Source organism: Artemia franciscana, chromosome 11, assembly GCF_032884065.1.
Source record: "Artemia franciscana chromosome 11, ASM3288406v1, whole genome shotgun sequence".
NCBI lineage: Eukaryota > Metazoa > Arthropoda > Branchiopoda > Anostraca > Artemiidae > Artemia > Artemia franciscana.
In genome coordinates, this window is record NC_088873.1 from 43,746,858 (window position 1) to 43,769,546 (window position 22,689).

The window sequence follows — 22,689 nt, forward strand, 5'->3', positions numbered from 1 at the left end:
TAAAACTGTCAAAAACCAGAAACAAAGTAAGATTTAAAATTAAGTTTTTGGTGATGAAACAAGTTGCAGCTTCGATTTAAGAGCAAAATGTACTTTTCCGGGTGGTTTTTCCTGAAAGCCGGCTTTCTATATTTTCTAATAGTTCTATATCTATATATTTCTATATATTAGATATTATACCTAATGTATTATATAAGATATTATATCTAATTCAATTTCTATATAGTTTTCTATATATTTCTAATAGTTTTTTTTATTTTTTTCTATTTTTCTTTATTTAACACAATTTCCAGATACATTACTACTCTACAAATAAACTGAGGCTACGTACTATTTAAGACACCTGGAAGTATCAACTCATACTATCAAAAAACATAATCAAAATAATTATTAATCAATAATTATCATAATTAATAATTAACAAACAGACGAATTATTGAAGATATGCTTCTGAGTATATTTTATGCCTCCACCCGAAAAGTGTTTTGCCCTGCTCTCCTATATTGTGAAAAATATATGCCACAATTTTTATTAGAATATAATTAGAAATATAGTGCTGTGGTTTTCTTAGTCAAAATTTACAATTTAGGAAATCAAAAGAGTGTCTGTTTGGTTGTTGTACCTCTAACTATAAAACTTACAAGATCCCAAATCATAAGTTGAACGAATCTTGGGTTCCATTAAAGTTGAGAGTTTTAGAACAAAGCACAAATCCAAGGTGCCGCAATGTGCTACCTTTCTGTAGTAGTCTACGGGGGGCAAACAAATAAGTAGTATTTTCCTAAATCCTCCGCAAATGTAGGCTTTTGGCGAAGCGAAAAGTAGAATGTCCGATTAATAGGTTCAGTCATATTCTTGTCAGAACTACCGACATATAAGTTCTTCTGGGAGATTAGCAGAAAATAAAAGAGATTTGAAATATGTCAAAATATCTTACGCTTCATTTGAGTCTATAATTACTTATGGCGTACATCAATGAAAGTCAAGAAAAGAGCTTGGAGTCAAACGTTGGTAACTTAAATTAAAGAAAGTTTCTCTATAATTTACTTTTTCTTAAGAATAAAAAGAAACTGGTTCAAAATTTCAAAGCTTAAAGTATTTTAAATAAAAACAAGTTTTACCAAATCTTGGTTGAACTGTTGGAGGGAGGGGGGACGAATGAAAATAGAATCTAACCCATATTAGTCAAAAATTGAAAAACCACGAAAAAAAACCTGTCAGGAGAGCAAAAATTGCCGCTTAAAGCTGATTTAGGAGTGGCAACTATTATATCGCCTAATCTTAATAATAGATGCTCGCCGTGAAAACAGATTTGTGGGAATTTCGAAAAACAGTCTGAAACCCTACAAAAGGAGTTGGCTCAAAATAAAACGCACACCATTGGAATCACTCTAGTCAAAGAACCCACTTGTAGAATAACAGTTCCCCATCTTGAGAAAAAAAAAATCTTTTTCATATAGGACGCAGCGATGTCTTTTGTCACTAGTGGGGCAGTAAAATATTACAGACAGACGTTTAATGGCTCATTTGAAAGGAAGTTGCTATATCTAGTGCGTTCTGCAATTAACAAAAGATAAAACTAAAGCAAACTGTAATTTCTGAAAAAAAACGTATCTTTATACCAAACATATCTTTTAGCAAGAGATGAAATAACCCCTGCATCTTTTAAAATTTCTTCTCTGGGATATGATTTCGTGATTGACTGATTCTTTAAGGTCAAAAGGGACATTTAAACTTGAAACGAACAAAAATATTACATATATGAGGAGGTCTGTTCCCTCACCATTAGCCAACTGGTCTTTACTCCGAGGTTTGACTTTTGCCCCCCTGCCTTAAAACCGGTTGGTCAAACAAGGGCATTTAGATTGGGATAAAAAGTATTTTCATAGTGCCTAAAGAACGGAAGAGCTTATTGAAGTACATTTCCTCAAATAATAAAAATTCATACTTAAGTATTATGAAAAGCAATTGTTAAAAAAAAAAAATCTTTTTTTTTCTTCTCTGGGATATGATTTCGTTATTGACTTATCCTTTAAGATCAAGAGGGACATTTAAACTTGAAACTAACACAAATATTACATATATGTGGAGGTCTGTTCCCTCACCATTAGCCAACCGGTTGGTCAACCAAGGGCATTTAGATTGGGACAAAAAGTATTTTCATAGTGCCTAAAGAACGAAAGAGCTTATTGAAGTACATTTCCTCAAATAATAAAAATTCATACTTAAGTATAATGAAAATCAATTGGTAAAAAAAATTACTTACAATTTTTTTAAATAATTGCAAAAAAAAATTCTTGCAATATACTCATTAACTACATTTTTTTATTCATAAATGATTCCAGTAAAGCACTATGAAACTTTATCATAGAAAGTGAGGAATCGGAGGGGACAGGCCCTGTATTACATGGAATAATTTATATTTAGTTAAATTTTACTGCAAAGAATGGCGGGTTAAGGGGAAGCCATTCCCCGTCATGCACGGAATAGTTTCTGTTTATTTTAGTTTCGTAAAGACCGTGCATACCGTGCCATAAAGAATCTCACCCAATTTCGTCAATTATAAACTTTTTCGGTTTTTGTCACCAAACTATTTAGAATTGATCATTCCATCTTGCAGTAACTTGTAGAGCTTGAATAAGATATCCGAATAAACAACAGAAAAACAGAATAGCCGACACCTACTTTCCCAGAAATACTGAAAAAAGCATTTCATTTCTCACGTTTTCTTGTTAGCTTTTCGAAACGTTGATACATTCAAGATCTCCTATTAATTTTTACCTAAATTTCAAGGAAACATCATTTGAATAATTTCAAAGCTTTGGGAGTTCCCTATGGTGCTGTAAAACTTTGCTTATCAATCCTTTGTCTTTGAGACGGTCAGCCGACTGTGAGGCTCACTAAACGATTTTTAAGTTACCCTAAAAAAAAATTAACACACGCCCATCATTATATATTTTGGAAAAAAAAATAAATTTTTATTTTGTACACAGAAGCTTGAAACCTTCGGAACGGGCTCTTGAATATGCTGAATATGGTGCTGCAATTTTCATGCACCCCTTTTTGGAGAGTTTTCTCTTTTTTATAAATCCCTTTTGATGGGTCTTTTTAAAATTAGACTAATCAAAAAAGACTCTCTGAAAAAGAAGTTTTCAAAGAAAAGTAATGGCCACGTTAAACTTAAGATCAGAAGAAATAGAAACCTACAATAACTCAAAATCAAAACGACAAGAAATTACTACTAAATAATGAATGAAACCCAAAACAGAAAGCACTAACTGCAAGTCCTACAAGTTTACAACCAGAATTTGACGAGTCAAGGTTTGCCTGTGAGGTGGGAGAGCCTCAAACAAATAAGTGAGACATTGTCTGCGTAATTAATCAAAGTAAAACATACAAATGCGAAATAAATCATCTTTACACATAAGGATCTAAAATGATCTTAATACGAAATTAAATTAAAAAAAACAAGTTTTTTTTTTAACTGAAAGCAAGGAGAATGTTAAAACTTAAAACGAAAAGAAATTATTCCGTATATGAAAAGGGCTGTCTCCTCCTCAACGCCCTGTTCTTTACGCTAAAGTTTTTTGTTGTTTTAAAAAGTAGAATTGTGACAAAGAGTCAAATTTTGCGTACAGAGTAGGGAATTGAGGAGGGGACAATCCCTTTCATAGACGCAGTAATTCCTGTTCGTTTTAAGTTTTAATGTCGCTCCTTACTTTCAGTTAAAAAAACTTGTTTTTTATTTAATTTCTGGACGTTTTTGTACTAATGCAGGTTTTGATTTTGGCTCACCGTACATGAAAAATTAAAACGAAATTTGCATGCTAATTTTTGCTTTTTTGGCGAAATGGTTTTCTCAAAGTTTTGATCGGACAATTTAGAGAAAAGAAGGGGCGGGGGAGAGGGCTTAGTTGCCTTCCATTTTTTTGGTTACTTGAAAAGGCCACTAGAACTTCTAATTTTATTTACCAACGTTTATATTAGTAATAATTATACGTAACTTACGAATTAACTTACGTAACGAGCTTCTATATTCGTATATTTTTATTACGTTTATAAGGGGGTTCACCCCCTCGTCAATACCTCGCTCTTTGCACTAAAGTTCAAATTTTGTTCCAATTCTTTAAGAATGACCCCTGAATCACAAAGGCCGTTTAATTAGAATAAATAGCTCTTTAGAAATTACTAAAAATACTTTAGCGTAAAGAGTGAGGTATTGAGGAGGGGCCGAACCCCCTAACACCCATAATAATTTCTGTCCGTTTCAAGCTTTAATGCTGCTCCTTACTCCCAGTTGAAAAACTTGTTTTTTTTCTTTTTTTTTGTTTTTTCTTTGTTTTTCCTTGGTTTTTGAAAAACTGAAAAACCTTTTTTTATTTGATTTCTCATTTTTTTTTGTTAATAATACTGGACAATCCAGCACCCCCTTTATGAAAATTCTCTTCCCCCATGATAAATTCCTCCATGGAAATATCCTCCCTCGTAGCCCCCGACCTCCCCACCACCAGAAAAATGCCCCCTAAAAACGTCTGCATACTTCCCAATAACCAATACCATATGTAAACAATGGCCAAACTTCATAACTTGCAGCCCTTCCTCTCGGGACTCTGGGTGATTAAGTCGTCCTCAAAGACATAGTTATTAGATTTTTCGACTATTCTGAACAAAATAGCTATCTCAAAAGTTTGATCCGGTGACTTTGGGAAATCAATGAGCGTGGGAGGGGGCCTAATTGACCTTCAATTTTCAGTTACTTAAAAAGTTAGAATGAGCTCTCTCGCGAAATTCAAGGACCACTGGGTTGATACAATCACCCTTGGGAAGAAACAACAAGAAAACAAATTCTTTCTTCTGGTAAAAAAAAATCCACTTTTTTGTAGATAGGAACTTGAAACCTCTATAGTAGAGTTCTCTGATACTTTGAATCCGATGGTGTGATTTTCATTAAGATTCTATGACTTTTAGGGGGTGTTCCCCCTTTTTTCTAAAATAAGGCAAATTTTCTCAAGCTCCTAACTTCTGATGAGTAAGACTAAACTTGATGAAACTTGGATATTTAAAATTGACATTAAAATCTAATTCTTTTGATGTATCTATTGGTACAAAAACTCCGTTTTTTTAGAGTTTCGATTTCTATTGAGCCGGGTCGCTCCTTACTGACAGTTCGTTACCACGAAACATTTTAGGTTCCACTATTGAATCGATTGTTGCATTTTGTCAATGGGTGTCGTTTACTACAGCCACTTACAGGTTCTTTTCTTACAGGTAATCGTTACCAATAAGTGTTTGATAGAAACGTGATAGAACAAACTCTACGATGACATATAAACGACTAAAAAAAATAGAAGTAACAGGCATAGGGAAAAGATAAAAAGGGAGAGGGATAAGAGGGGGAGAGAAACCACTAGACAGCAAAAGTTATTGCTGCAGTTATAACATTTTAAAGCATCACAATAGTAAACTTAATATCTTTATTTTTGTCTTTTATAGCCAGGAAAGATTTTTATTATGTCGGGAAATGCAACTTGCATGATTTCAAAATTACTTATAGTGTATGCAAGGTGAAAGAATGCCTGTCATCTGCAAGACCCTAGGCCTTAAACCATATCTGATGGGGCTAGCCTATTATTATGAGAAGCCATCAATCCCTACCATATATTCTTGAGTTTTGAATGGCCAGATTTATTTTTATATTATGAAAACCCTTAAAATAATGTTACGTGTTTAATATGTTTCACAAATGGATAAAATATTGCTAAGTTTTACACCTTGTGATGACTAAAAAATAAGATAAAAGAAACATACGTAAAATGAGTAAAAAAGAGTAATAAAAAGGAGAAAAAATAATTGTTTTCTTTTAAACGACCTTTTTTTATGTTGGTTAGTACAAAAATGAATAAGGTAATTTTCCATTACTAAAAACTTTTTAAAAATGTAGAGGAAAATAATAAATTTCAAACATTGTGATAAAAATATAAATAAAAAGGTTAACCAGCTACAGGTTTTAAAGAAAAGAATTTTACGTTTATATAGCTTTCCTCATTGCCCTTTGGAAAAAAGGGTAGCGTTTGTCCATAAATGAGCATATATCTTGATCACATTAAAGAAAAAAAGGTCACGTCACAAAAAGCACAATTAAATTAGACGCATTTCAGAGAAATGCCAATGAGCAACATAGTCATATGACAAATATTGAAAATAATGAAGAAACCTCATTAAAATTGTAACACTGGAAGGGGACAGGCTTATATCCTCCTGCAGATGTACGTGCCTGAATTAAAAACACATGTTTTTTGCTTATATTGTATATACCCATGTCGATACTGTCAATAAGCAAGTATCTAGTTAAAGTGTTTGCGCAGACTAACGTAAAAATAGTAAAGAGTGATTTTTTGAACTTGTATAATTAAATCCTAGACCGCATAGGGTTTGCTGGTCGGGATCCCTCCAAAATCTAACGATTTTCTTGCATCTCTTACTTTTGCGTGTTTTCACTTTGACCCCCCCCCCCTCTCTTCACCTTCGAAACAAGTCTTGTGCGTGAATTGGATATGCACTAATTCTTTTAGAGGACGTATATTATAACAAATAAATCACACCGTTCACTACGAGGACGAAGTGACGCTTAAAAGACCATCAATTAAAATTACAAAGATTTCTACAACATAAAATCAACATAATTTTGAAAAATATTGATTCCATTCGAGATGTACTGAGACAGGTGATCAAACAATCAATCATGTTGACGAAACTTGGAGAATGGAAAACAGTTTATGATTAGAATTCTGGTCACAAACTTAGAATATCCAGTTTCCGTTCTAAATACACAATCTCCTCTGGCTTCCTTTCGTTAATAAGATTGGATTTTAGTAAATGGTTTTCGCTATGATATAATTGAAATAGCTAATCCTTTTTCACAGTATATGTCATTGTATCGAAGAATAGACAAGTAAACATGCAGGGAAGAGGCTTTTGGATCCATTTGTCCAGAAATCTAGAAGTAATTAAGATTGTCAATATACTTTTTTAAATAGTCCTCATAATTCAACCATTATCGATCTTATAAGCTTGCCCCCCCCCCACTGATGCTAGTATTCCATTTATGCATCCATAGCAATTTTTTCAACGTAGTTGAAAGGTCTGGAAGTTATATTTTTGAAGATGATCCCCCCCCCAAAGCCCTCGGGACAAGGGCTGTATGTTATGTCCTTGGGGCATATAATGTCTCTATGGAAACCGTTGTAGAAGAAACTTGAAAAATAGCTCATTCGATTGAATCCCTTTTTGTTAGTCAATGTGATCGGAGGGCAAATGCCCTCCCCCACGCCAATATTTTCCCCAAAACACTTCCAGTCAAAACTTTTAGATAGCCATTTTGTTCATAGTAGTTGGAAGGTCCGGAAATTATGTCGTTGAGGATTACTAGTCCCCCCTGCCCTCAGGGTAAGGGTTATAAGCTGCGCCCTGGGGGCAATTAAGGTTTTTATATAAAGCATGGTCATAAAACTTCGGGGGGGGGGGACTCATTGGATTCGTTATCAGAAGCTCATATTATCACGCCATATTATACTTAAATGCATCTAATAGAAATTTTGAGATATTTTATTCAAGATATCATAAATATCATATAACAAGACTTTTGGGGTTGAAGGGGTAAGGGTTGTAAGTTATGCCTTGGGGCACTTTAAGTTTTTATGGAAGGAGTGGTTATATAAACTTTACAGGAGGCTCATTTGGTCGAAATTGGAAGTTCCAATTCCCTTTTAAGAGTCAAAAGTGATGGAGGGCAGCTAGCCCCTCCTCCCCAACTACCCCTCTTCACCAAACAAATCTGAAAGAAGAATTATGAGATAGCAATTTTGCTCAAAATAGTCCTAAGAACATATAACAAACCCTCTAGGGTTGACAAAACCCCCCAGTGCCCTGGGGGTTTTAAGTCATGCCCTGGGGGCATATGAGGCTTTTACAGAATGGGGGGGTAGAAAAACTTTAGATAGGGCTCATTCATTTCAAATTGGAAGCTATAGTGCACTTTTTAAGATTCAAAAGTGATTTGAGAGCTACTAGTCCCCCCCCACGCTCACCATTCCCTCAAAGGCATCCAATCAAAATTAGGAGATAGCAATTTTGTTCACTGTAGTTGAAGAGTCTGGAAATTGTGGTTCTTTGAGGAAGACACCCCCACCCCAACAGCTTTCGGGGCTAGGGTTGTAAATTACGCCCAAGGAACACATAAGGTTTTTTTTATAGAAAGTGTGGTCGTATATACTTTGAAGGGGACTCATTGGATTGGTAATCTGAACTTCTAGGGCCCTTTTTAAGAGTCAAAGTGATCATGCTGGGGGTATTTAAGGTTCTTATGGAAGGGATGGTTATCTAAATTTAGAACAAGCCCATTTGGTGGAATATTGGAAGTTCCAGTTCCTTTTGAAGCGTCAAAAGTGATGGAGGGCATTTATCCACTCCTCCCCGACAACCCCTCTTATCACCAAACACATCTGATTGAAATTATGAAATAGCAATTTTGTTCAAAACATTCCAAAGAACATAATGATGCCTCTAGGGTTGACAAAAAAACCCAAGCGTCCTGGGGATAGGGTTCTAAGTTATGCCATTAGGGCATATTAGGTTTTTTTTATTGAATGAGAGGTTGTATAAACTTCAGATGGGGTTCATTTGATTTGAAATTGGAGGTTATAGTGCCTTTTTTAAGAGTCAAAGTTATTTGAGAGCAACCAGCCCAGCCCCCTTCACGCTTATCATTTCGCTTAACACCTCCAATCAAAATTTAGAGATACAAATTTTGTTTATCATAGTTGAAGGGTTCTGAAATTATGCCACTGAGGAAGATACCCCCGCCCTACAGCTCTCAGGACAAGATTTTTAAGTTATGCCATGGGGGCACATAAATTTCTTATAGAAAGGATGGTCCTATAAGCTTTGGAGGGAACTCATTAGATTGTTAGTAAAATTTCTAGCGCCCTTTTTAAGAGTCACAGTCACCAGAGCGCAGCTACCCCCCTCCTCTCTTTCCCACAAGCATTTACGCATTGCGTTTCCCGAGAAGCATCCAATAGATATTTTGAGACACTTCTTTTATTCAAAATAGTCCAAAGATCATAAAGCAAGGCTTTTGAGGTTAAAACAAACTACCAGAGTTGAGGGGTAGGGTTATAAGTTTTACCCCTGGGGCATTTAAGGTTCTTATGGAAGGGATGGTTGTATAAACGTTAGACGTTGCTCATTTGGTTGAAATTGGAAGTTCTAATTCCCTTTTAAGAGTCATTAGTGATGGAGGTAAACTAGACCCCCCCCCAACTACCCTTCTTTTCCTCAAACACATCTGATTGGAACTACAAGACAACATTTTTTTCAAAATAGTCTAAAGAACATATAATAATGCCTCTGGGGTTGACAAAACCCCCGAGCACCTTGGGGATAGGTTTGTAAGTTATGCCATAAGGACATATAAGGTTCTTATGGAATAATGGATAGGATAGGGATCGTTTGATTTGAAATTGGAAGTTCTAGTACCCCTTTTAAAAGTCAAAGTGATTTGAGAGCAACCAGCCCCCCTTCTCCACGCTCATCATTTCCCTTAACACCTCCAATTAAAATTTGGGGAACAGTTTTGCTCATCGTAGTTGAAGGTTCCGAAAACTATATCTGTGAATAAGACATCCCCTCCCTTCGGCTCTCAGGGCAGGGGTTGTAAGTTATGTCCAGGGGACATATAAGGCTCTTATAGAAAGGGTGGTCATATATGCTTTGGAGGGGACTCATGTCAATAGGGATTGATAATAGGAAGTTCTAGTGCCCTTTTTAAGATTCAAAGTGATGAGAGAGCAGCTAACCACCCCCTCCCCTGCACACACACGCATACAAATACGCTGTTTTCTTGAAACGCAACCAATAGATATTTTGAGACAGTCATTTTAATCAAAAAGTCCAAAGATAATATAACAAGGCTTTTGAGGTTGATACGAATCACCTGAGCCTGAGGGTGAGGGTTTTAAGTTATGCTCCTTAACATTTGCCCTTAAAATTTAAATACACTCCTAACTTATCTAGTGGAGTCTCCCGAGCCACCCAATTCTGTCATGTAAATGAAAGATCTGGAAAGTATGATCCTGAAAATTCACGTTTGAGGATTAGCCCCCCCCCCAATATACGAGCTGATCTTCCAACTACCCAAATAGCTGGTGAGTAGTAATAATATGTTGCATAACCGTTAGTGACTGTACACTATATATGTTTTATATAATAGCCCTTAATTTTGCATTGACTGTGTATATGTACATTGACAATGGTGGTACGCACATGGTAGCATAATCTCTGGAACCACGAGGCTACTTGTATTGTTTTTGAATACCTAATACCCTTTGAAAATCTCTTTTGTTACCTAACAGAGCACTAGAACTGTTATTACCGGTGAAATGAGTCATATTTTACAACCATTAGGACGGTATGTATGTATGTATGCATTTCCAAAAAAGCCGTCGGACCATAGGAAAAAAACAGAACATGAAAATTACAAAACCAACGAAAAACAATTTATAAGGAAAATGTACTTGCACTTCGTGAAATCAAACATTTTGTGGTAACGAACTATAAGTAAGGATCGACCTGGCTCAACAATAACTGAAACTCTAAGTAACTAAATTTTGATACCTATAGATACATCAAAAGAATTGAATTGATATACTGATTTTAAATATGTATGTCATCAAGTTTAGTCTTACCTATCAAAAGTTACGAGCCTGAGAAAATGTGCCTTATTTTCGAAAAAAGATGAAACATCCCTTAAAAATCATATAATCTCAATGAAAATCACACCATAAGATTCAGCGAATTAGAGAACCCTACTGTAGAGGTTTCAAGCTCCTATCTGCAAAAATCCGGAATTCTCTATTTTTTGCCAGAAGAAAGATCACAGATGCGTGTTTATTTGTTTTTTCCCCAGAGGCTATCTTATCGACCCAGTGGTACTAGAATATCGCAAGACGGCTCATTCGAATGGATATTAAAAGTACTGGTGCCATTTTTAGTGACCAAAAATTGGGGGGCAGCCAGGCCCCCTCCCACACTCATTTTTCCCAAAGTCACCGGATCAAAATTATGAGATAGCGATTTTGCTCAGCATAGTCGAAAAATCTAATAATTTTGTCTCTGAGGACGACTTAACCCCCAACAGTCCCTGGGGAAGGGCTGCAAGTTATAAACTTTGTCCTTTGTTCACATATAGCAGTTGATATTAGGAAGTTTACTGAAATCTACAAGGGGATTTTTTCTAGTGGGGGGTTTCAGGGGAGGGGGTTAGATGGGAGGATGTTTTCCATGGAGGGATTTTTCATGGATAAAAAAATTTTCCATGAATCATTTTCCAGCATTATTTGAAAAGCGATCGGAAATTATAAAAAAACAACCGTTTTTTCAACTGAAAAAAAGGAGCAACATTAAAACTTAAAACGATGGGAAACTATTATGTTTATGGGCGGGTTCACCTCCTCGTCAGTACCTTGCTGTTTACCCTAATGTTGGAATTTTGTTCTAATTCTTTAAAAATGACCTCTAATCACAAAGGCCGTCTAATTAGAATAAATAGCTCTGACAGTGCTAATAATACTTTAGCGTACAGAACGAGAAATTAACGAGGGAGAGCCCCCCCCCCTATATGCGTAATAATTTCTGTTCGTTTTTAACGTTGATCCTTACTTTAAGTTAAAAAACTTGTTTTTTTAATTTATTAATCATAAGGAGATACATCTTTCAGTATGTATCCGCCCTTCATCAACATACTTAGCCATATTCCTTAGTGTCATTCTAACTCGTGATCCTACAATCCCTTCCACCCACCTTATATCTGTCAACACTCATTATCTGTCAATATCTGTCAATAACGAAAAACACTCATTTCTCAGATCCACCAATTCCTTACAATTCCCCCAAAATGAAAAATATCCTCCTCTTCATCTTCCTCACACATCAGACAAAACAAGGGACTGGGTTAACACTATGACCCCTAAATTTCCTCTCTCTTTCCCCAATATCAATCGACTCTCCTCAACACCCCGCTCCTTACGCTAAAGTTTGACTCTTTCTCTTAACTCTACTTTTTAAAACAGTAAAAAACTTCAGTGTAAAGAGCGGGGCGTTGAGAAGAAAAAGCACCTTTCATATACGGAGTAATTTCTGTTCGCTATAAGTTTTAGTGTCACTCCTTACTTTCAGTTAAAAAAAACCTGTTTTTTTTTTTATTCAACTTCTGAACGTTTTTGAATTAATGCATATTTTGATTTTGGCTCTCCGCACATAAATAATTAAAATGAAATTTACATATTTTTTTTTATGGCTAAATGGCTTTCTCATAGTTTTATTCGAAAGATTCTGAGAAAAAAGGGGCGGGGGAGGACGCCTAGCTGCCCTCCAATTTTTTGATTACTTGAAATGTTAACTAAAACTTTGAAATTCTTACGAACGTTTTCATTAGTAAAAAAATATACATAACTTACGAATTAACTTGCGTAAAGAACTTCTACATTCGTATGTTTTTATTGCGTATATGACGGGGCTCACCCCCTCGTCAATAACTTGCTCTTTACACTTAAACTTGAATTTTGTCCCAATTCCTTAAGAATGACCCCTGAATCACAAAGGCCGTAGAAAAAATAGTTGAAATTACTAAAAATGCTTTAGCGCAAAGAGCGAGGTACTACGAGGAGGTGAACCACTCATATGCGTAATAATTTCTATTCGTTCTAAGTTTTAATGCTGCTCCTCACTTTCAGTTGAAAAACTTTTTATATTTATTTTTTCGTTTTTTTTAAATAATGCTAGAAAGTTCTGCGCCCCCTTCTTTAAAAATCTCTCACCCCATGACAAATTCCTCCATAAAAAGATCCTCCCACGTAGTCCCGCCCTCAACTTCTCCCCCCAAACCAAAAAATCCCCCTGAAAACGTCTGTACACTTCCCAATAGCCATTAGTATATGTACACAACGGTCAAAGTTTGTAACTTTCAGCCCCTCCCACGGGGACTGTGGGAGAGTAAGTTGTCCCCAAAGACCTAGTTATTATTTTTTGACTATGGTGAATCAAATGGATATCTTGAATTTTGATCCGGTGACTTTGGGGAAAAAATGAGTGTGGGAGGGGGCATAGGTGCCCTCCAATTTTTGTTCACTTAAAAAGGGCACTAGAACTTTTAATTTCCGTTAGAATGAGCTTTCTTGTGGATCACTAGGATCACTGAGTCGATACGATCACCCCTGGGAAAAAAACAAACAAAAAAACAAATAAACACGAAGTGTCTTCTGGCAAAAAATGCGAAATTCGATATTTTTGTAGATAGAAGTTCGAAACTTCTACGTAGGGTTCTCTGATATGCTGAATCTGATGGTCTGATTTTCGTTAAGATTCTATGACTTTTAAGGAGTGTTTCCCCCTGTTATCTAAAATAAGGTAAATTTTCTCAGGCTCATAAATTTTGATGGGTATAAATTTTCTAGATGAAACTTATATATTTTAAATCAGCATTGAAATCCGATTCTTTATATGTAACTCTCGGTATTAAAATTCAATTTTCTAGAGTTTCGGTTACTATTGAGCCGGGTTGCTCCTTACTACAGTTCATTACCACAAACTGTTTGAGCATTTATGAATGCCAAAAAAAAAATGTAGTTAAAGGGTATATCGCAAGGATTTTTTGCAGTTATTTTAGAAATTGCATGTATTTTTTTACTAATTGCCTTTTGAGAAAATGACCCCTGAATCATAAAGGCCGTAGAAAAAATAGTTGAAATAACTAAAAATACTTTAAAACGCCATTAAAACAAACAGCATTAAATGCCATTCTTTTGATATAGCTATTGGTATCAACATTCCGTTTTTTAGAGTTTTGGTTACTATTGAGCCGGGTTGCTCCTTACTACAGTTCGTTCCCACGAACTGTTTGATAATGGTGCAGCTATAGATGTTGTCCATTCTATTGGTCAGCTGCAGAATAAAAATATGTTGCTGAAAACGACAATTAAAACTGGTATGCATACTTTTTTTGCCTTTTTCCATACTCGTAGCGGAATTTCGTCACGATATGAATTCGATATGATTATATCGAATCATATTTTCTCGATAATCATGTTTTTCCACGATACAGACCTAGGAAAAAACAAAAAAGCAAACAAACGCGCATATAAATAAACATATAAAAACGCGCATCGTTATAAACTTTTCGTAAAAATGCCAAATTCCGTGTTTTTGCACAAAGGAACTTGAAAACTCCATAGTAGGATCCTTTAACATGATAGATATGATGCCAAAATTTTCATCCGGATCGCAATACTCATAGGGGTTGTTTCTCCCCTTTGTTTTAAATTGTGTAAGTATCCTAAGGCCCAGATTCTTGTTATGCTTTATTTCAATCTAATGATTTTGATGTTTTTAGTAGGCTATAACAATGCAAACATTACTGCAAAAGTTCTGATGCAAAAAAATCAAATAATGACGTAAAAACTTAAAAAAAATCAAATAATGACGTAAAAACTTAAAAAAATTTAGGCTATTATAGACTCATTGTTCTTTACTTACAGTTCGTTACCAGGAACTATCTAATTAAGGAATATCCAGGTGGGACAAGCAATTTTGAAGAATTTAAATCAGACTCTTTTTGTTTTTGAAAAGAGTTGACAAAATATTAAAACTCTTCCAGGATAAATCCGAACTGTTCAGAAATAGGAATTGCTGAATAGCCTTGCACTATTTTCCCTCGTAATGTTGATGATTAATAATTCACTATTGATTCATAGTTCGCTAGTCATAGTACTGATGATCATCTTACAGGGGTGGATCTAGAGCAAAATCTTGGGGAAGGCCCAATGTGACAAGGGTGCCAATAAGCAATTTCTTGGGAGGGGGAGAATGCGAAAAAGGTGCCAATAATTGAGCAAACGGGAAAATTTATTCTGAAAAAGAGTAAAAAAGAAAAAAAACAGGATAAGAAGGCACCAGAAAAAAATTGAGGGGACGGAGTCTCCCGGCCCCCTGGATCCGTTAGTGTCATCTGATGATTCATAGTTCACTGATAGGTTTACGTTCCTACACGACAAATATCTATACTACTGTATAAGAGAGAAGAAAATATGCATTCCAAGCCATCTTTCTGTTTTCATTTCAATAAGAATTTGATGGAACAAATATCTGCCTTTGTCAGTTTTTGAAAAAAAAATGCACATTACTATTGCCCTTGTCTAAATGGAGTATTGTAATATATGTAAGTTATTTTGCTTTATTTTTTATTTAGATGGAGTAGTAGGGAGTTTTTGCCAAAAGCATAATTATTATATTATCGCTTTTTAAAATTTCCACACGTCTGATATGATTGACAAAACCATTTGCTAAACTGTTTCCAAAGAGGATTAGATGGTCAATATATGCTCAATTTCAATTTTATGTTACTGATCTATATTAACCTGCTGATCCTCCCTTTGAGAACAGCTTTGTAAACGGTTTTTTGGAAATTATTTCAGAGGTATGAAATGTCAGATAATAGGTAACTTTAGACGTGATAGCGATTGTAAATACATCTCAGTGTTGCCAACGCTGTGCAATTCTACCGTTTTTGGTACAATTTAGAGGTTCTAGTACAACACGGTACATTTGGACGTTTCATGATACAGTAAAAAAAATCTGGTATATTTCCGTACATTCGGGCTGTTTGAGCAAGGTCAAGTTTTGTCTTTTCCAATTTTTCAGAACTCCTCAAGTAACCGTTTTGGGATTTAAGCAAAAGAAAATGGAGTTTTGCCGACATGACACAAAAAAGATATCACCTTGAATTTCAAACTAATCATTACGCAAGAAACAGTACTCAATATTGATTTCTGAGAGAGAGTAAAATTATTAGTCAAAAAAGTTGCTTGCCTGTCAATTCTTTTTTTTTTTGAAATGAAAACTGACTTAGAACGCTATTGTTGTGCTACAAAAAATTATTTTAAGGTAATTTGGTCAGAAAACCGATACAATTTATCTGAAAGCGTTGGCAACGCCGATAAATCCATTCTTTTGATGATCTAGCAGCGATTGTATAAATAAATAGCATTAGCACGACCATGGGCTTCAGTTTTTGAAAGATAAATATACATATTCAAACACGCATGAAAGGTACCCATCCCCCAAAAGTGAAAAATGTATTTGCGCCTGTATTGTGCAAGCATAATCATATGCTAGAGTCGTCATATATACCTTTCCTAATTTACCCAAGATGAGAAAAACATCATTTTAAATTTACTTCTTGAAACGTACGTATGTATATGCCATACAACTTTTTCAGTATTTTTTTCAGTGACGTGCCCAGGAGGAGGGCCTCTGGACCCACACTTCTCCCAAACCCTAAATTTTCTAGGATTTCTATGCAATACTTATTCACATTATCAAACAAAAGTTGTTATTTTATTATTAGCTCCCATTCGCAGACATTTCTGCGTACGTATGTAATCCTTGTTGAATCTCTCTTAAGCCTATTCTAAGGGCCATTTGCGAATATATTCTATCTCAATTCCGAGGTGTGACAAAATTCTTCACGACAAAATTATCATGATTAGAACATGTGTTACAGCTAGACAAGGTCAAGACGAGGAAGCACTTGCTCAAAGAAGGGGTCAACTGAGGAATAATAGAGGACGTGTGCAGGGCACGTGACAAGAGATTGAAGGGGTCAAAAGGGTGGATAACAGATGTCTCTATGTTGTGATGACATTTAGCAGCGGAACCCATTTGAATGCGGAAGTAATATTCTTCCGTAATGCCTCTTTGTTCTAAAGGGAGAATTTCGGATGAGCGCAGAAAAATTTTAGAAGGGTTTCTATTTATTGATATTATATGTGTCTAGGTAATTTTGTATTATACGCCACTCAATTGTTTAGTTTAATTAGAGCCTGTTTCTTTGACTCTCAATCCTAATGAAACATCACAAAATAACGTACAATTATTCTGCATATTAGTAAGGATTATTTTTCTAGAAAAATGTCTATAAACAAAATTGGGTTATATATTTGCACATTAGGGGGTGGGTATGAAGTATAGCAGGTCTACATGCAAAATGTGTTAGGTATAATTCTTCTGAATATTATGAAGTAAGAACTGTTTCCTAACTTCAAACTGTATATTGAACAAATAGCTATCAACAGAATGATCATGTGCTATTTAGAATAAATGTCTACCAGTATTTGGGAAATTTCTTCGGAAGCTGAAAATAAGTGCACTTGGGTGCAGTATACTTTTCGCGGGAGCTAGTGTTTATAAATATCGATTTCACATTCTTGATGTTTCTTCTATGGTTTTTGGTACCCCCCCCCCAAAAAAAACAAATAAAAGCCCTGGATACCGCCCTAGGTAGAATATATCAATTTCTACCTCACCCTCCCCTTGTCTTTCCCTTAGAACTAATTCTGTATGTATCTGAAGGCTCAATAAGAGTTGGGATGTTATGGAATTAAAATGCACCCTTTGAGGGAGCTCCACCCCCTTTCTATTTACAGAATAATCAGAGAACCTCATTGTAGAGGTTTAAAGCCTTATATGCAAATATTCGGAATTGTAAAACAACAGGAAATTTACCTAAAGCAGTTAAATTTATTTGGACCTTAGCAGGATTTTGGCGAGTTAGGGAGGGAGGGAAACACATCAAAGGGTATATTTTAATGCCAAAATATCCAAACTCTCATTGAGCCTTCAGATAAACATATAATCGGTTCTAAATGAGAGACGAAGGGAGGGTGGAGGAAGAAATTAACGTATAATCTCCAGGGCCGTATCCAGAACTTTCGCTTGGAGGGTTATTTTTTTGGCGAGGGGGGCTGGTAAATAACTTTGAAAATACTTCAGAAATGAAAAATTTATATTGATTCCCTTTTGACTACCCGAAAATATTTCTGTCTACGATGTTACTATGAAAGTAAAGAGTAACATTTAACCCCAAAATGAGCAGAATTTGTTCTGTTTAGGAATGGGACGGCCCCTTCCTCATTCCCAACTCCACCTCATGGTCGTAGAAATTTTGGAGGATGCTCAATCACACAGAAATTGAGAGTTTTGGTCCTTTTTTCGTAAGTCGAAAGTGATTGGAGACCAAACAGAAGCGGGGGGGGGGGAAATAAAAGCTTAGGCTCACTTTTTACATATGTAACTCTTGATGAATTATTATGTCATTTCCGGTGTAGATGCAGTATCTTTCATCGGCCCACAGACCAAAATTGAGGGAGGAGGAGATGAGCAGGTTCTATTTATTTTTTTTTTCAATTTCTAGCTATACAGAATTTTTAGGGTGATTTTACGAAAGCCTATATTCACTCTTTCACCGAATCTTGGTACAGATGAACTATTAGACTTTCTTTAGTAAATTCCAAATTTGCTGATTCTGCTTATATATGTTTTACAACCAATTTTAGCAGTATAAGCATTAACTTTCGTGGGTTGTTTAAAAGCTTTGAAATACATAATTATTATCATTATCGTTATTCTTTGAATCTATGCAAAAATTTGAATGAAAAATATATTAATCTCGTAACATTTATCAGGGAATGGGTCATTTGCACTCACCTGACAAGAACCTGGAACACTCGTAAATCTTAGGGAGAATAAAACCTCTTGAAAATGTGGACAGCTTTGAATTTTTCTTTATATATTTTTTTTTAATCTAAAAAATTGTTCATTTTAAGTTCTTTTTTACCCATTTTACCAATGAAAATTTCAATGACAAATTTTCAAAATATATTTCCAATATTTTTACCAGAAAGGCACACAAATCATCAAAAAGAAACCCAGCTAAAAAGAAAATATACGGTAGTTCTAACTCTTTTCTTAGATCCACCTTTGATTTCTTACTTGAATAGTATATGAATAGGACAAGGTGGTAAATTTCGATTTCCCAAAAATAATATGAAATTGGTAGCGACACATCAGCAAAACAGAATTTTCTTTCCTCGAACGCTACCCGTAATATTTTGATTTGTTTGTAAGTAATTAACCCACATGTTTGCAAGAAACCGGCTAAAAAAGAAAATATACGGTAGTTCTAACCTCTTTTCTTAGATCCACCTTTGATTCTCAATAGTTCTACTTATTATATATTCTTTCTTACCTGAATAGTATATGAATAGGATAAGGGGATAAACTTCGATTTCCCAAAAATAATATCAAATTGGTAGCGACACATCAGCAAATCAAAGAACTTTCTTCGGATGACGCTACCCGTAGTATTTTTATTTGTTTGTAAGTAATTAACCCGCATGTTTGCTATCATTGTTCCTTTACTTCTTCATCAAAATCTATATTATTACCAAGCTATGTACATTTAAAACAGTGTTACCAGATGCTTCGTATAAGAAAGCACTGCTAAAGAGGCAACAATTTCGCGGAGGCACTATTTTTTAGTGAAAATCCCTTAAAGTGTAATTTTAAAAATTGTTTGAAATTTGAGCCACTTGCAAAATTGTATCCAAAAAGCGCTTTGATGTTTTAAAAGCTCCCAGGCACCATCACTCCATGGAGCAATAGTGATTCTAAGATATGACTGAAAGAGTTCTTTTAAATGAAAGTCAGATCAATCAAGGTAGTATCCACAATTTTTTCCGCGGAGGATTGTAATTTTTTTTGGATGGAATTTTACAAAAAAAAAATCTTGAAAAACGCATCAAAAATGTGCTTATATGTGTTTTTATTACGTGTTTACGAGTCGGACAAAATTTTTTGGGTGGTTCTGGCCCAGTAACTCCTCCTTAGTTCAATATTTGATTTGTTCACCACTTGCTAGCTGGTAAACGTCTACAAAATGGCTATTGCTCTATGATTTAGGATTATAATAACGCAAGGATATTGTTACTATACATCCACTATAGTTTTTCCTCCAGCCGTTTGTTTTTTCGCTGGGCGTTTTTTTTTTTCTTGTCAGTTGATCTATGTGCTACGTCCAATTTCTTTCCATTTATTTAAGACACATAGAGCTCTGCTCTCTGTTGACAAGGGATGTAATTTGGTTTTAATTACTATTTATTAATAAATCTTTCATTTTCAGGAGTCCATCTTAACACTTTGATTTATTCACAAGCTATTAACCCCTTTTGTCAAGGAAGAAGGAAGAGATGAGGAAATATTTTGCGGAAGTTTATCATTTTGGGAAGTCGTATGCTTTCTAGATGGGCAAATTCTTTGAAACGGCCGAATGAACACATGCCAACAATGAATCAATAATCACATTTGAGAAATGGCATCTCTAAAATGTGAACAATAGCCTGAGCTAAAATTTACGGCCCCCAAGGGGGAAAAGAGAGAGAAATGTCTCCGGAAAGATGCTAGCAATTAGAAAGCTGTAATTATTCGCGCTCTGCAATAAATACATCGCAAGGGAAGCGAGAACTAATCAACGTTGTTCCGATTAGTGAAATAGATAAAAAGGGACAAATATTATTGTCCTCTTTTCCAATCCCCTTTTTCTGGAAAATATGGTCAAATTGTTTCCTTGCTTCTTTTTATATCGCAAAAACAAATGTGTAGATGAACATTCTTACAATCCAATTTTACTTGATGGTAGTTTTACTTCGAAGCACATTTCCCGTTAGACTACAGAGAAACTAACATAAAAATTAATAAAGTGGGGCTAAAAAAAAGAGTTAAGACAAATGACGGAAAATATCTGGTACACACATATAAAATAATGATTACGAACATAAAGATAATTCCATTGAGAAAAGAAGAAAATTTCGGGAAAAATATTGACTAAGAACAAGGACCTACGCATTATGGGGTAGGGGGGTCATGCCCCCCAATCGCAAAATTTTTCCAAATTTCATCCCATTTCTTATTCAAATTTTCAAATAAAAACTGCTATTTATTTTGAAACCTCCTCCCTTCCCAAAATAACCTTTTATTAGATGCCCTAACGACTATCCTTTAGGACCCCCTACAGACGCAACTTTATGTCCTCAGCCCAGCAAAACAGCCCAGGGCGGCTTAGTGTTGCAGCGAGTTGGTAGTAGTAGTATCAGTATTTTTGGATGAAATCGGAGAATCACTTCTGATACAATGTTCTGACGGTTTGTACAAAGGTAGAATGTTGCGAGTGTACAAAGGTAGAATGTACAAAGGAGAAGGTAGAATCTATTGCTTGTCCTATGTGTGGATCTCAGGATGAAAGTTTAATACATTTTTTGTGTGAATGTGTAGAATTGAATGAGATATGGATGGTAGATAGAATGAAAGAGACAAATTTCCTGAGTATTAAAAGGATAGCAAGATTTGTAAGGATTGAAGCGGCACATCGGGAGCGTTTTCTTTAAATAGTATTAATTTAATTTAGTTAATTAGTTGTTTGTTTTTTGTTATGTAAATTTCCTATGGCCCACGGGCTTTTTCTGGAATAAATTATTATTATTATTATTATTATTATTATTATTATTATTATAGGTTGACCCCCTTCTCTTAATGCAAAGGCTATACAATAACCGACTTTACGAACCAATAACGAGGTAACGAGAATGCATCTCCCTTCTCTTGTTCCAGAAAATTATTGCTGGTTTTCGCCCTCTCCCCCCCCCATCCCCAAAAGAAAAATATCTTCCTTCCGATCAAGTTATGGTTATATTTGGCAACGTAGGCTTAGGTTAGACCATCGACCCTGGTAGATGTAACTGCAGAAAAAATTAAGAACACCTTCCCCCAATCGAGGTAAGAAAAAATGTGACATGAGGGAAACGAGACCCCCTTCCTTTTCCCCCATGTACATCAGATCAAGATTTTGAGATAGCCATTTTGTTCCAAAGTCGAAAGGTCGAAGGGATGTCAACCCCAAGGTTGACATCCCCTAACCTCCGAGGCAAGGGCTTTAAGTTATTTAAGTTGCCCATTGTTAACATATAAGGATTTTAACTGGAAAAGAGGGTGGGTTTGATCCTGGGTCTGCAAAAAGGCTTAGGGTATTAGGGTGAAACTTCAACGAAAATGTTCAGACGGGTGGCAAACATTATCACATCATATTATATACTTGCTTGATCCGAAAGTTTATATCAGCAATGCCTAAAGAACGAAAGCGGACATTGAGTTGAAACTTTCAAGATATGCTGAGGAGATCTTGAAGAGAGATTGGAGGAGGACCAGCCCCTCCCCCTCCTTACCCTTTTTGGTGCCCCTTCTTCTCAACATTGATCGGAGTCCAGGTCCATGTTCATACACCATATATACTGTACAAGAGAAAATATTTCTAACTGCGATTTATTGGTGTTTGAGGTTTCAGTGGCAGAACAGATCATTTTGCTACTAACTTTGTCGGCTTCTGTGGCGATTCCCCAAGTATAGACTATTTAATGTACAAAAATGACAAAGAAGACTTGTCTACATTCAAATTGGGGCTCGTTTCTTGCATAAATGAATTCGGAGGCAATTGGCCCGAACGTACTGAGCCTCGACCCTATTAGCTGAGCCCGCCTATAATGATGCATAAATGAAATTTGTTTCTATTTCTTTACCTTTTTTAACTCCCTAACTGTTAACTGGTCCCTTAACTGTTTTTATTTTAGTTAAATACGTGCAACCGTTTCCTTAATAATGTTTTTATTTCATATAAATTCGCGCAACGGTTTCCTTAATATTGTTTTTATTTCAGTTAAATCCGGTGCAATGTTTTGTCGTTCTAGAGGC

The 22,689-nt window shown here is 35.4% G+C and overlaps 1 long non-coding RNA gene across 1 annotated transcript in view; it reads right to left on the reverse strand.

Annotated features, from left to right (window-relative positions):
- Nucleotides 1-22,689, reverse strand: part of LOC136033393 (uncharacterized) — a 110,232-nt gene that overhangs the window by 37,624 nt on the left and 49,919 nt on the right. The gene's annotated exons all lie outside the window — the stretch shown is intronic.